The sequence below is a fragment of the Pinus tabuliformis genome, chromosome 8 (assembly GCF_031772625.1).
Source record: "Pinus tabuliformis cultivar Carrire ecotype Pingquan chromosome 8, CPIR1, whole genome shotgun sequence".
In the NCBI taxonomy this organism is placed as follows: Eukaryota; Viridiplantae; Streptophyta; class Pinopsida; order Pinales; family Pinaceae; genus Pinus; species Pinus tabuliformis.
In genome coordinates, this window is record NC_142294.1 from 1,085,501,398 (window position 1) to 1,085,518,778 (window position 17,381).

Genomic DNA, 17,381 nt, shown 5'->3' on the forward strand with positions numbered 1-17,381 from the left:
CATTAGATGGGGAATGCTTCGTTCGGTCTGGGAACTTGCAAGTTGTAAAGGTGAAGCTGGGCTTGACGCTCTCTGCTCCTCAAGTTGTAAAGGTGAAGCTCTGCTCTCTGCTCCTCTGCTCCTCAAACTAGCTGCTCCACACTCTCTGCTCTGAACTTACTCTGGAGAATTCGCTGCTTGATGCTCGACACTCTCTGCTCTGAACTTACTCTGCACTCCTGACAAGGCATTTGTAGACCACCATGACTCTCTGCTCTGAACTTACTCCGCACTCCTGACAAGGCATTTGTAGACCACCATGGACGCCTCTGCATATACGGAGAATAGGTAGCAAAAACTTAGGAAAAACTAATAATGAATGATATTTTAATTTATTTTAAGACTTGATTTGCAATGAAACATTATATAATAACATGACATATATGTTAAACTACGCTATCTTAAAATATAAATATATGTAATTATGAAATTTAATTTTTGCATCCTTGTATGCCATTTAAAATATGCTTGGTTATTTATAATTATTTATTTCACATATTCACATTGATGTTAAAATAGGAAATAAATTTCCTAAACCTTAAGGATCAACCATATTTCTTCAGCTTACTAATGGTAAAAATAATGGATAGAAAAATATCAACTATTATTATCAAATGTATACATATACAATAAATTCTCATTTTGCATAATAATTGAGAGATATATTAAAAGAAGTAATTTTTTAAAAAAGAAAGCATAATAATTTTTTAGTTTGGTCCTATAGCACCAAAAATAAATATATTGAGATTTAAGTGATTCTTGAAAATCACCACAATTTATAAAAGTGATGCTCCAAACATAAAGTTATGTCAATTAGAAAAGGACAACACCTAAAAATAAAATAATAATGAATGGTATTTTAATTTACTTCAAGACTTGATTTGCAATTAAACACTATAGAATAACATGGCGTATATGTTAAATCACACTATCTTAAAATATATGTAATTATTATAGAATTTAATTTTTGTATCTTTACATGCCATTTAAAGCATGTTTGGTTATTTATAATTGTTTATTTCACATATACACATCAATATTAAATAAGAAAAAAAATTCTAAACCTTAAGAATGCAATCTACCATCAACCATACTTCTTTCGCTTACTAATGGGAAAGTTTATTACTAAAGAAATAATGAATAAGAAAAATTCAACTATTATCATCAAATATACTTATATACAATAAATTCTCATTTTTAATAAAAATGAATAAAACACATTTTCAAAATTTTATAATTATTAAAGACATAGTTTAACAAATATATAACAACAATGTAAAACTAGAACCTGACACTACGAATTTTCTTACGTTTATATAATTTCCATTATCTTCGTCTATAAATTACTTATTAGCAAACTACTTATATAAATTACTCAATCTTTATCTGTAAATTACTTATTGGTAAACTACTCATTTATGACGCGCACCCTAAATAATTGGACCTCAAATTTAAAGTAATTTTTGTTCACCCTCAAATACGTTTGAGAATAAAAAATTGTTCCACAAAACGTCAAATTTCCGTGACCCAGACTCCAATTTTCACATTCCACCGGATATTCCGCAACCCAGACTCCAATTTTCACATTCCACCGGATATTCCGCAACCCAGACTCCAATTTTCACATTCCACCGGGTATTCCGGTCCACCGTGACCCAGACTCCAATTTTCACATTCCACCGGGTATTCCGGTCCACCGATATGGCTCTGATGTACATTGCCTCAATAAGTCTGTACCCGTATATGATTTTCATGGAAAACATTTTTTCTTTCACTAATGTATCTGTACCCATATATGATTTTCATGGAAAACATTTTTTCTTTCACTAATGTATAATGTATGTTTATCTGTGAAAACTTTGGATAACAAAAACTTTTTATCTCTGAAAACTTTGGGTATCTTATTTTTACCCCGTACATAATGTCTTGAAAACTGCGAAGCACGCAATAAGACCCCCAACTTTGTTGTCCAATCAAAAATTACATAATAAATTTTATATTATTTTGTAATATGAAAACTTTGGTTAAAGTTGTGATGTACAACAATATTTTTTGGTCAAACAAGAGATTAATACGCCGTCAACGCACAATCGATCGCTAAGAGTCCCAGGCAGGGACTAATAAGATGTGGAGACTTTCTATTGCTGAGAACTTTAGATCACATATTCACTTAATTTTTTTAATCTAAAAATACAAAAATTCTGTAAGTCTTATGCCAAAATAGAAGTGCATACCAAGATATTCAAGAAATATTAAACATTTAAACATCGTTTATAATTATAATTGAAATATATATTTAAAGTTAGGGATGCTTCCAATAATCATGACAATTTGATGAGAAATGAACATAGTTGTAAAGGAACCGATCCTCTTTTTGGTAAGTTGGGAACATGAAGGAAGCATCCGTTTGTTTGGAACTTTTTAGGGAATTTGGAAACTTTGTAAGAGTTACATTGTTAAAGAAATACTTGAAAATAAGTTTATAGCATAAAGAATTTTAAATTAAAATTGTATTTTGGATATTAGTTAGTATTAATTTTCGATACTATTAAATTAAAATGTAACTATTTTATTTAATTATTATAAAACTTAATTTATTACAAATTACTTTATTATATTTTAAAATATTATTATAAAACAAAATTAAGTTATATATAAATATGATTTAAAATATTCATTTTTTAGTTGTAGATATGAATAAGTTTTACTTTTATCTAAGTATATCATTCATTTTTATTATATTTACATATTCAAAAAGTAATCATATTTAGTTGATGTAACTCTTTTCTAATAAAAACAAAATAATGATTCAAAGATTCAAATTTATAAAAATATTTAAATTTTATACATAGATTTTTTGATATATATATAATCACAAATTTCTAGTTTATATATTTAATAAAGATTAATATATTGTAATACAAATACTATGTAGCAATTATAATATGAAATATAGCTGAATAACATTTAAAATATAATATTATCTTTGTTTATTGTAATCTAAAATAATTTGTTATATTTTTAATATTCAATATAATAAATTTATTATTCTTTTTTATATTTGTATATTATGTACAAATACTATGTAGCAATTCCAATATGAAGCATAGCTAAATAAAATTTAAAATGCATTATTATCTTTATTATCTTTGTACATGGTAATTTTTTTTTTTTTTAAATATTTAATATCATAAATTTTATTATTATTATTATTATTATATATATATAGAGAGAGAGAGAGAGAGAGTTTTGATTAAAAATTTGTATTTAACATATATTTGCAGTATTTAGAAAATGTTACCAAAGTGCTAATATTGTTTCTTTTGTGATTCAAATCAATATGAAGTTGGTTTTTGGAAATCATGGGAAAAACGTTTTGATAGGGCCATGACCGTTGTAGTGGCATTTGTTTAAATGAGTAATTTACTATCTTATAACATGTTTTGTACTATGTTTTATTAAAAAGGAAATTTCAACTTGAATTTAAGTTTATTGAAACAACTCAATTGAATTTTCTATTTATAAAAATATATTACATACATATTTGTATACTTAATTTTATAGTATTTTTATTTATAGATTTTGGAGTAAGATTTAAATTTGTTTTTGGTTGGTTAAGAATTTGTTTTCTTTATATATCTAGTTGGTCATTTTGTATAGCTTAATTTTTCTTGAATGATGATGATAAATCAACTCACATTCACGCATAAGAGTTAGTGATCATTGTCCTCAAAGGTGGTTCACAAGTGATTTATTATAAGTTTTTCCACCTTAAAAAAAAGTAAATTTTCTACATACAAAAAATTACTAATGAAACACATATCTAGGACTACCAAGTTTCTTTAATTCTTTCTAAGCCTCCAATGATGTCTATCATGTTGGGTCATTTTTCGGGGGCTCTTCAGTGCATAAAAGCCCAATACTCATAAGTTCAGTAACAGTTCCTTCTTTTATTGGAAGTTCACTTGTGTCATAATTGGGTTTTCATAATAGAATATTGTAAACAACTTCCATTTATTTGGAAAATTAATGGTTATCCATTTTGGAAGATTCAATCCCTCCACAAATATGTTGTTGGTTGGTTTCTTCTTTGTTAAAATCTCCAAAAATAATATTCCATAACTATATACATCTCTTTTTGATGAAACGCTTTCACCCAATCCATATTGGGCAAAATGATTCAAACGATTTTAAGAATAATAAAATAAAATAAGAAATCTATAAATATGACAAAAAGTAAGACATGAATGCATATAACTAGCCAAAAAGTCATACCTGTGGAAATATAACCAATGGAACCTTTAAGTGCATGTGAAAAAGTCACTGAATCTATGGTGTTGACAAAAATTATCTTTGCAATACCAAAGTTTGCTATATAACATGTCATGTCATCTCGTAAAATCACATTACTTGGTTTTAAATCACAATCTACTGCTTGCACAAAACATTGGTGGTGCAGATATGCCAAACCTTGAGCTATGTCTATGGTGATGTGTAGTCTTTGACGGAAGCTCAATTGACATACATCTTCACCAGGGTATAACCACTTTTCTAATCAGCCATTTTGAAAATAAGGAAATACTAAAGCTTTGATATCAAGGTTTGAACAACAAGTAATGATTCTGATAAAATTCTGGTGTCTAAATTTTCCCAGCTCATTACATTCACTGGTATAACTTCAGTGACCCTCTTTATTTTGCAAATTGAGGACCTTGATTGCAACCAACGTGCCATCAATCAAGACTCATTTATAGACTGATATAAAACTACCAACTCCTAACAAGCTCGCACCACCGAGTCAGTTAGTTGCAGAAATAAGTTCCTCCTGTGAAATTCTTGGAGGGCCTAAATTCCAAGGAATAGGTACTGTAATCTCGAGGAAAGCTCTCCTTGAACCTGTCCCTTGCCATGTTACCAAATTAAGCATCTAATGAATAAAATGCATATTACAACAACACAAATGCGAAAAGGAATTATTACCCTTTTCAAAATCCAATGATTATTGTGAATATTTGCATTAGTTGATCAACATGGTGGCAACTGTACCCATTTCTGCTCAGACTGAGATATCCCATGCATGCTCTGCTCCTATGTCTTCGGAAAATCCTACCTTTGGGAACTTCCCCCATCAACTTATTGAAACAGAAGTTCATATGTTGATGCATTTTAAGGTTTTCTAGGGACATTGGTATTGTTCTTGATAAATTGTAGACAGAGAAATCCAAGTCCTCCTAAAATCCCATTTTCCAAAGTGAATCAGGAATTGGGACATCAAATGAGTTCAATGAAAATTTGAGATATTGTAATTTTGTGCAGCTTTCAAGTTGGCTTCGAATAGAACCCGTTAGCTGATTGAAAGAAACATTTATTTGATGAACCATGGTCATTTTTCTCATTTCCAAAGGCAGGGGACCTTCTAATAAATTATTGGACAAGTTGAAGAAGAATTGCAAATTTGGAAGACCTGCAACTGTTTGTGGTATATTTCCATGGAATCTGTTGTGAGCCAGGTCCAACACCTCCAATCTAAGGCAATCTCCTATGTTGGGGGATATGTTTCTGAATAATTTGTTTTGATCAAGGTAGAGGTCTTGCATCTGTTTTAGTTGACCCAAAGAGTGAGGAATTTGTCAATAGAACTTTTTTTGGCTTAGAGATAAGAGTTCTAATTTTTGCATCTTGCCAATTTCTTTTGGGATATTTCCTTGTAACTTGTTTTTTCCCAGATACAATCTTTCCAACTTTTGAATTATGCCAAGTGTTGAAGGAATGGATCCATTGAATATATTCCACTCTAAATTGAGGTATGCCAAATTATCTAGTTTGCTAATATCTAGTGGTATTTTTCCGCCTATTTCATTGTGGCTCAAATTGAACATAGACAGTCGGGAAAGTTGTTCAATGGAAAAAGGTAGGGTGTCAGTAAGATGATTTTCACCTAAGTGTATTTGTTCAAGGAAGGAAAAATTATTTAGAGTAGTAAGAATAGGTAATGTTGTGATGATACCACTTACAAGTTGATTTCCTCCTAAAAAGAGGCATTCCAATCTGAATAGCTGACCCAACTGCACAAGAATTTCTAGGATGCACATAAAAGATTGGGGCTCAAGTATATGCAAGCCTACAGCCTATTACATTGGGGCCTTCTGAGAGCTAATTGTTGATTGTGGCTAGAAAAATACCAGCAATCTCATTCTTGCCTATGCGTTGGAGGGTAGCAACAAGGTAAAAAATGAAGGAAAAGATCCTTTAGTCATACCATGAATATGGTCTATAATCAATAATGTGTTTAAATGTTTGTACTCAGTAGCCAACACGTGGAAAGAAAACCATATGCACATAATCTAACATTAAATTTTAATATTTTCCAATCACTTTGTAGAATACACCTTATGGACAACATTGGTGGCCAAATAGAGACATTATAACAATTGTTTGCCTTTGTGTCAGTTTACAGAAATAAAAAATTGGTACGGTTGGATACAAAAAAGAACTTGCAACTACCTATAAAATAGTCAGATATATGTCCATCTAGCTAAGATTTAGTGGAAAGTCCAACTACTTCTTGTGAATATAACTCAAGTTCAAATCTCAACAGGTGGGCTCCAATAAAATTTGTATCTAAGACTGGCGAAAGTCCTGGCAACCTTGACAACAAATGGATGGAGAGAAAAAATAACCAGTCCCCACTATAAACTTAAACATTCATGTTTAAAAAAGAACAATTCAGTTAAAAACACAATTATTGCAATCATTGGACTGGAAATTGTGGAGAACAAGAACAAGAAAAAAACATAACTTTATAATGAGAATAAGATTTAAAAGGGGGATGAATTTCAAGTGAAGTCTTTTCCATATCATTCATTCTTTCTTTGCAACAACTTCTTCAACTTGAGAAAGCCCGGGAATAACATATGTTTATGCATTTGTGCATCTGCCATAAACCAATCCAAGTTGAATCCTCCATATTTCCAAAAGATTCATTATATCTAAAATTCTGGAGTGTATTTGAAATCTATCAACTGCACCAAACAACCACCCAGAATGACACTTGTCTGCTATGTTACTCCTAATGTCTACAAACTTTCTTCTCGTGACCAAAAAAGTAGAACTAATACAAAAGTTGGTAATTATTTGATTGCGACCCAGGTTTTAATCAAGGAACAAAAGGTCAACAGGATATCATCTGGAATTTGTATCTTCTAACATCAAATATTGGACTGCTCACAATCAGAATTGGGCTTCTTTGTAGGAAATCAATACTAACGAAATGAATTGGTTATTGAAAGAAAATATCCCAGTTCCTACTGTGAACACTGAAACAAGAAACCTCAGAGATAGTGAGACAATTAGTAGATGCTTTTTTCTCCATGTTGCATGTTTTTGGTTGGGCTCATTTCATCCTTTACTCTGTGTTTTTAGTTCAATGATGTACTTCATAACAATTTGTCCAATAGGAAAATTGTAATTCAAAGTAATTTGCATCAACATATTGTTTAACCCTCCATCTCAAAACACTTTAGTAACTACTAATTGCAATGACCCTTTGTCAACCAAAGCATGTCTGCATGAAAGAATAATTTCCACTGATAGATTATTGAGCTTTCCATCCTCAAACACTTTACTCTAGCAACTACTAATTGCAATGACCCTTTGTCAACCAAGGCATGTCTTCATGCTTCTTGTTGTGGAAACTGTTATGTTTATTGTCCGTTAAGAGGGCATCACCAATAATCCCTACATGAGCATACCCCATCTTTGAAATGATGGAAATGATTTGCATACCTCACAATAATCTCTTGATTAGCAATCTTGGATATAATCTTTGTTGCACTGTGGCAGTGATCACACACACGAAGGTTTTTTTTGATCCTTAGAAGGGTTTCGAGACTTGTGTGGAATCCCCTCGTGGATAAAATTTGCAACCTTAATAAATTCATCCTCAAGAATCCCACGGGTGGTTAATGCAAGAGCATTTAGACTTAAATACCATTATTCAGATGTTTTGTAGATGAGAAAGACTTGAATTCATGCACACCACCATGACTACTTATTGGAAAAGTAGATGTGACTCTTTTTCTACCAATGTTATTATTTATGTCAAGTGGATCTATGGAACTCATTGATCTTGCAAGAATGCCTCTACTTTGGCCAGTCAAATGACTAGATAGAGTAGCGAAATAAAAAGGCCATTATGAAAAGATGAGGACTATCAATGAAGAAGGCCTGGATTGACTTGTTGCATTCTAGAAAATGTTTGAGGGAATATATGTAACTGCCTCTACACCCTCTTGATTACATCCACCAACCAGAAATGTAGATCTCCCACTAGATAATAGAGGTATGACATCATCAACTATGGGTGGTGATATCATCTGTGTTTTGTTTAGCTTGTAGGAATGTCTTAATTTCCTCCATTTCTCTTATTTGTCTGAGGCATGGCAATGATCAGTCATGGACTTTCCTTGGCCCCAAGTCAAATATGGAGTAGGCTTATCACATACATAGTAATGGATCTGCACAATTGAATTACATGAGAAGCAATGTCCTAGATAAGTACTCTTGAAATACAATACTATCACAAGTAATCTCTATGTACATACCAAGCACATAAAAATACAACATACATCACAAAATCACTTGTACAAATCAAACCAACCTTTAACAAATAATATATTTTCTTCCAAAATTTTATACCTAAATGGACTGTGCATCAGTAAGCTTACCAAGGCACACTGTTTCTCATGAGGTGTGTTGTTGAAAGGAAAACTTACGCAACAATGCCTTGAATGAGGATAGTCCCTACATGCAACTTGGAAACAGTTTAAAGAACGACCAATTATCAACATTATGATATCAAATTTGAAAGTGGAATATTAAGGTGTAAAATTATCTATCACAAAAGCCAAATTGAAATGCTAATGCCCATAATTGTTCATCATAAAATCCAAGTGCAATACGAATGCATGAAATTACCCAGCATAGAATCTACCTTCAAAACTTATGTAAAGAGTTAACTAAACATCCATCATGTAGACTTAGGTCTAAAATGGGCATGATAAGATGAGCATTTTAAGAACTACTCAGCCCAAAGATAGAAAAATAAAAATCACACTTGCCAGACCTTTTTCAGTATTCAAATTATTTTCTCACAAACGAGCATATTTTACTAAGGAACATAAAATCCTCAGTTTCATTCCTTGAGAGATAGGATGACAAATATTTCTCAATTTTTATAAATTTCTTATTTGCACCGAACAGGTTTTGCAGCATGGACTAATCCAAGATAAACTGATGTTTATTGTATCTTTCCAATGGTATTATGATGAGACACTGAAGATTGCATTAAATGTACTAATTAACGAGGTATAACCAATCTACATAAATGATATTTGACATGTAGCTTATTTTCCTATAAAAAACAATGGCAACCATCATCTGCATGTGTGTGATCATCTGTATGATTGTGTTGAGAGAGTGAGCGAAAGCTTTGTGAAAATTCAAATGGTTCAAGTTAGTATTCCATGGTTGGTTGCCTTCTTAAGATTCAAGGTACTATAATACTGAAGGTCAACATGAAAAAGAACATGGAACTGAACAACTAACTATAGATCACAAACCTCACAATCAACAAAGAATGCAACAATGTTAGTCAATGAAATTCCTTCTTTATCACAAAAGTTCATAAGTATATACTCATTTCACTTAGCCAATTTCTTGCTCTCAAAATGGATGATTGGTGAGCTATTTATGCATTCTCCTCTAGAGAATATTCCACACATATTTGTCCATCTCTTTTAGTCACTTTAGCATATATGTTCCTAGCATCTCATCCTACTTTTTACATTGAAAAAACCCTTTCCGTGTGCATAATATTACACATAGTAAACAAAATTGTACAAAGTAAGGAAATACACATAAGAAAATATGAGGTGAATGAGAAGAAAAATTTAGTTAATCATAATAATGTGTTTCTTCTTCCATGCCTTGGGCCTTTGTTGTTTTTTATTTTTCTTCGTTATCAATTTTGAGGACCTCTACTTGTTCCTGGCAGTCAATCTCCTGAAGTGCGGAAATAGTTAGTGTGGAATAAAGAAAAGAATAAGCATTGTTGAAGGCTTGAAATTGAATTGTGAACAACTTTGCCAAGCGGTATTATAGTACAAGACTTGGGGTTGTCTATCAGTTCTCATAATGTTACCCCATTAAAATGAAGGGGGAATTTCAGATTTTCATGGGCTTTCCTCTCTCACCAAGCACAACGAAAGACCCTTGGAGTTTAGTGGAAGTTCGAGGGAAACTTGGAGGTTATGCACCTTGTTCTGTCTTGGCCAAGAACCACTCATTATTTAGGGAATGGACAAAGATGTAGAAGAAGTCTGGTTGCCTTGTTGGAGACTTCTTCAGAGGTGTACTTTACCATGAGATTCCATTTGAGCACACTTGATAGATCCAAGGAACAATTACATGGCTTACATTAGTTTTGTTGCATCATTGACAGAGAGCCTTGTTCCTACGTTGAAATCAAGGTCAAGGAAAACATGGATGGAAGATACAAGTAGGAAATGAATTTTGTAATTTATTTTCAGAATACTGGGCTTTAAGTCTGAAAAGTACAAAATTACAGAACATCTGAAAATAAATTACATCGAGCCAAGGCAAAGTACTAATAGACAAGAATTGTCATTCGATCAACATGGTGAACATCTGTGACCATAGAGGAGGGGAATGGTAAGGAGTGAATGCCAAACTCAGTTCTATTCCTCCGTTGTGACCCAAAGAGAATGAGGGGAAATGCCCGAAATAAGAAACAAGAAATGAAATCCAAGAATGATCCTTCGAGCATGTCCTGAATCGGTGAAGGTCCTCTGAGGACCGAAGCCAGCAAACTATCCATGATGACAAAATTCAAAATCATGAAATTAAGATCAAATATTGAACTCAGAAGTATAATACAAATTGCCACTTTTTAGAAGGCAAAGAATATCGAAAATCGAGCAAATCAGATCACCAAATTAGGAAAATAGAATGCTACCATCATAAATCAAATTTCTATATCACTAAAGAATATCTGGAAAGGATAAGAACTCATTTCATGTACCTCAAGTTTCGGTTCCAAGGTCCTAGTCATAGCTTGAATTAGGTCTGCCTTATAGAAGAAGGAGGCGGTCTTCATGTGCTGCTCCTAGGGGCTTAAAAGTTGCATGTAGGTGAAAGGAGGGTTCATCAAGGAGAGAAGAGAAGCTTGAGGGTTTGACTATATTGTTCTGTTATTGAGTGAGTTTCTTTTCTTACGATCTCTCTCTAGGTAGGTACCTGACGTTGCTTGAAAGGAGTCACCAATTCAGAAATCAAAAATTGAGGATTCACAAACTGAGGAATCCGAAACTATAAAATTTATGCACCCTTGCCATCGATGAAAACCATATTTGAAAACAGGGACTTGTTCACTGAATCACCCTTGCAAACTAAGAAATCAGGGCGATTGGGACCAAATCCAACCTCCAAAACCACCTCCCAAACCACCTCCCAAACCAGAAAATAGGTAATTGCAAATGAATTTAACATTGCAAAGCAACAAATCGGGTGATTGTAAGGGAATATAACCTCCCAAACTAGGAAAATCGGGCCAAATGAGTCTTTGAATGGTTTATCCGCCCCTTTTTTTGGGCTAAAATGGAAAAATAATTATTTTTTAAATAAAAGTTGGGCTAACTATATGAAATGGGGTTTGTATAAAAAATTAGCCCCTTTAAAATGTAAAACCTCTTAAATTTCTCCCTTGGGCTAAAATTCGCCCCTAAAATTTACCATGGTTTTTGTAAAAGAAAATCTTGCCCCAAAGACCAAAAATGAAAAAGTGATTAAGATTACCATGACTGAATTTACTGAAGAGATAATCAGGCATACTGCACACCTTTTGCCATTTCTTGATAGACTCATCGAGCTCCCATATACTAATCATCTTCAAAACTCCAAGCTCCGTGATATGTTAGAAAATTATATATTAGACACATAAAATATATTGCAGAAATATAAACACAAAAAACACATAAAACAAGAGAAACACAAATATATGTGGTTCACCCAATTTGGGCTACGTCCACGGGAAACATCCAGTCCTTCCTTTTATATTTTCTAGCAAACTGAAGAGATACAACCTACAACAAATCCGTTGTAATTCCCTCTTCGCTCTCACACAATCTCTTCTCTCTTTCTCACTCAGAATACAGATCTACATAGACGCAATACAATTCCCTCATATATAGCGAGGGGTTGTCTTCTAGGGTAAAAAACCCTAAATCAAACATAAATTCTACCATCAAATCTCCACCTAATGAACAGCCCAAATTGACTACGAAATTACAACATTTTACAAGGCAATTGTACATCTATTTTTAGCTTCGAGGGCACTGCCCCCGATCCCCTGCCAGGTGGGGCTCTCAAAGATCAGAACCGACCCCCCTTGGACCCCCCTTGCAGTGAAAATATTACGAGCGACATTGCTGCCACATTATGAACTGGGGTCCAATGCTGTGATACCTCTAAATAAAGAAGATAATCAGGCTCCATACCCAACATGATACCCCCAACAAGAATCAAGGACCCCTCGTGCTCCAGTATCTGCAGAAAAACCATAGGGGTCATGATAACCTCTACCAAATCACAACATCTAGCATCAACATCAAAGGCCAACAAGTGATCAGGACGATGGGTGAGGTAGAACAACTATCCATCTAAATGAGCAACATGACCCAACATAGCAAAAATCCCTTCAAAACTACCACAATTGTTCCATGAATCACTCCCAGAATCATACACCTATGAATAAATCCCATCAACAATATTTTTAACCAAAATTTGATACTCACTGTCTCTCTCTAGAAACATCGCCATTGCTACCATATAGGGATACTTTATAGGTAACATGGGAGGCGAAATCCTATGGGCTTGGGTGAACAAATTATAGACAGCAAGGGACCCCTTTTTGTTCTCTGCTACCAACAGAGCCCCACCTAATACTAGAGGCTTATGAAGCCTTGAACATGTTACAGAACAAGGGCATGAATATAACATGTAGGACATGGGAATAACAACCCATTTTTCATATGTCGGATTATAGGTAGCAATAACATTTCTATTACAATTTTCTGCAAACAGAATGAATAAAAGGTCTTGCAGGGTTAGGCTATTGTAGGCCATCATAAATGAATCCAACTGCACACCATTGGATTCTAGGTTGTGCAAACTCTCAAAATCCTGAACATGTTCAAAGTCGTTAATCTAGCCAAGATATTCTCCCACAAATGATATGGAATATCAGCGGCCTGCAGTTCCTTTATTTTGCTCTTCTCCTTCATGACAAGAACCAACCTAAAAGGAAATTAAAAATCCTCTTTCTACCTTAAAAACTTCGCAAGTCATAAGTTCAAGGTCATTTCCCAACATTATCAATTCATCATTTTCCTTGTTTGAATAATTGAGGTAATAAGTTTTACAATTGTATCCATTTCTACAATAGCGTGCAGCTGTACACTACCATTGATGAATTATCAAATGCCACTTTTTATTTTCTTGATCAATAAACCATGCATTTTTATTCAATTTCAATAACTACATTAATATATATTTCACAGTATTCCTGTTGACTAGTTAGTTACCATGTTGTTTGGTTGAATGGGGAATTTCCCATCCTGGAAATGCCCTACTGCAACTGATTTATGTTTATCTTCTAAAAAATAAATCATGAAAATACTGCTTTTAGCTAGATTTTGAAAGAAGATTCTGTAGACAATGTGAGACTAAGCATATTCAAAAATCTGACCATATAGCTTGTTGGAAATTCAACAATACCCATATTCAGCACATGGACTCAAACACAATACATGTGGGACTCCCATGGGTGAAAAATAAAATGATGGATTTCAAGTACATTTACAGTAGCTTCTGATTGGATGACATTGAAATTATACCACAATACACAACATTCCCACTTCCATCCCCATATTTGTATTTCAATTTTTTTCTGAATTATAATTTCTGGTATCAAATAAGTACCCTTGTTATATACATAGAATATATTTTAAAAAAATCCCTTGCATACAACAGGCCAAAATTATTATTTTGTAGACAATTTGAGAAACTATCAAGGCTTATAGTCTTATAATGAATCGATTTATCATAGCCATCCCCTCTAATATAATTGCCAATGATTTCCATTACATGAAACACTTCATCTTTGAAATTGTAGCTCCAAAATTTCGAGATACATATTGGCCATAATGAAGCTCATTGAACTCTTATGGACACTCAAATACTAGGAAAGCTAATGTAGAAGCAATCTTCCTGGATGATTTGCTCATGAATCTATACACCATCTCAAAATGAGTAAACAACCAAATTTCTCAAGGTCGTTATAATAACTTGTTTCACATTTTCTCACTTACATTCCCATGATACCTTACCACAAACAAAAAAAACTAGGTTTTAATAAACAATACAGACATCACAACTACTAAATATATCATAATCATAGATTTATATAAAATTACATGTCAAGCTATTCTAAGATGCACATAAAAAATCTCCCAGTTTGAAGAGCAAAGCAATTCTAGGGTATTGCAATTCCATTCAAACTGCAACTCCCATTTTAAGAGTAACAAGACTTTGCAAAAGGTAGTGAAATTGGCAAGAAGTGATCACTGATCTTTGTCTATAATTTATATGTTTTCTTTTTACTCTTACAATAGCATAGTCCATAGTTGCAGGGAATCAAGCTATATCGATTAATGTTTTGTTATGTTTCTGTAGGGACATACTTGACAGAGCATTATAATGGAATCAATCAAGGGTCTCTCAGCCAAATTCTCTGAAAGGATGTAAATATTTTGTGTGTATGAATAGATAACCTTCCACTTAAAAAAAAAAATTGTCTATGCTTTTCCTATTAGGTTTTTTATGCATCCAAAGACACTGATAATGTGGCTACATTTTTTTTTCAGACGTCATAAAGTATGAAAATAATAAGTCATATATACATGTATTTCTTAAAACAGACACCATCAAGGTAAAGAAAATTTAATATAATTAACTATGAATTCCATAAACAAATGGATAAAAATAAATAAATAAAACTAAAATAAAATAAATCTAGAAAAACATTTTAAAATTTAATGTCAACCTATAAAAGGATTGATGACCAGTTGTGATAATAAAAAACAACAACATTCCAAATAACAAGAAAGAATCAGAATTCCCACCAGCAATTTTAAGAAATTATACTTCTCTACTTAAAAAAAACAATAGCAAAAAGGGAAAATCGTTAGGACTCCAGAAACCAATCAAATCCCAATTCAAAATATCAACTAAGCTTCTTAGAAGGTAATCACATAAAAAAAACATTCAACAGGAATTTTGTCATAGCCAAACAAACAAAATATTCCATGAACATGAAGTTCAAAATAGGTACACCCTACAACTTCAAAATATGTAACTTCAAGAAAAAATCGACGGGACAACGAAAAATCATTTCTATACTTCAATACCAAAAGGACTTATTCTTATAAAAAAAGGTTCGTTAAACCCCTTTGGATACACTGAATTCAATTCTATGATTACAATAAAGGTTATATAAACAGAATGATTCGCATGAACTAAACCTTTTCCCTTGGCAGTGTATATATTCCTGTTATGTAATCTAAAAAACAACGACATAAACTGTATATAGATAAAAATAGTGAATTGACTCTAAAAAAATTAGGAAACCACGCCCAAGTGATATGAACCTGAATAGAAAATGAAGAATCTAGACAGAAGAATAAATGAATAATCACAACATAAACTAAGAAACAAACCTTATTTTTCTTCTCCAAACCACCAATAATTCTATCAATAGCTTCCTCAAAGTGTGACATATTGATCTCAGTCTTCTCATTCCTCACAACAATAATAACACCCTCATTGCACACAATTGCAATATATGCTACTGAAAATCCTAGATTCAGTGCAGCAAGGCATTGAGAGTAGTATTTTGGATCTTGGTCAAGCTTAGGTTTCTTAAGATAAATTTGGAAGATTTGTTCCCGACCAATTATGTCAAGCTTATCAATACAAGTTTGACTTTCAAATCGATCAGGCCTGCGAAGGGCCTTGTCCAAGATGTCAGGTTTGTTAGTGCCTACAAGCACCACTACAGCTGAAGTTGTCCCAAAACCATCCATTTATACTAGCAACTAACTGAGAGTACTTTTTATTTCATCAATAGCTACTGCTAACCCTCCACAACATCTTTCCCGACCAATTGCATCAATCTCATCAATAAATATAATACTTGGCGCAGACTGCCTAGCTTCAGCGACCAAAATTTTAACTCTAGAAGGCCCAAAACCAACAAACATCTCCATGAAATCTGATCCACAAATTGAAAGAAAAGGGACTCCTACTTCCCCTATTGTAGCTTTTTCCAAGAGAGTTTTCCCAGTGCCAGGAGGACCCACTAAAAGGTCTCCTTTGGGAATTTTAGCTCCTAGCTCTTGGTACTTTTTAGGATTTTTAAGAAAATGCACAAACTCCATGATCTCTTGCTTTGCTTCATCACAACCAGCTACATCCTTAAATAATACCTAGATCACAATGCAGGAAACATGTAGCATATGTGACTGAACTTGCAAACTAAAAATCTGGAAGTTGAAATCAAGTGGCACAACATGACAAACTCTTATTGTAGAAAAATTGGTAAATGTTTAATAGGACCATTACAAAGTGCTGAATTTATGTATGAAAGAATAATCAAAACATATTGAAGAGAAATAGGTAGTGTGCATATCAATACAAGTATCCAACCCAGACCAGAGAATACTGAGAAAACTTGCAACGTACATTAAGACAACATGTATTGTACCATCAAGTAACAAAAAAAGAGATGGAATTCGAAAGTCTAAACAAATGTGGATGAAAATGTAGATAGGCTCAACAACATACATATAAGAAAATAAAGGCATAAAATGTGAAAGAATATCATAACGATGATCAAGGGAGATAAATAACTAATCTTACATTGTAATATGATGCTAAAACATCTAAGCCTTATAAATTCAAAAATTTTAAGCTACATCATCGCAATTGAGGCTTCAATTTGGTGTATTCATGCAACTGGCACCATACTGATACAAAGATTGTCCTTTGAATTTTTATCTAGCTTCGTCACATTAGCTTTGCCAATGTTAAAGATTCAATGACCACCCTTTCCTTCAGGTCCACCTACACCTAAACCACTTTGCATCCCAACATATGATGTCCTCCTTGCCACAATGTCTACTATACACAAACAGATAAAACTTTAC

General features: G+C 33.0%; 1 pseudogene; it reads right to left on the reverse strand.

Moving 5' to 3' along the window:
* Positions 1-1,580: 1,580 nt before the first annotated feature.
* LOC149239121 (uncharacterized) lies at positions 1,581-16,259 on the reverse strand (annotated as a pseudogene).
* Positions 16,260-17,381: the final 1,122 nt, after the last annotated feature.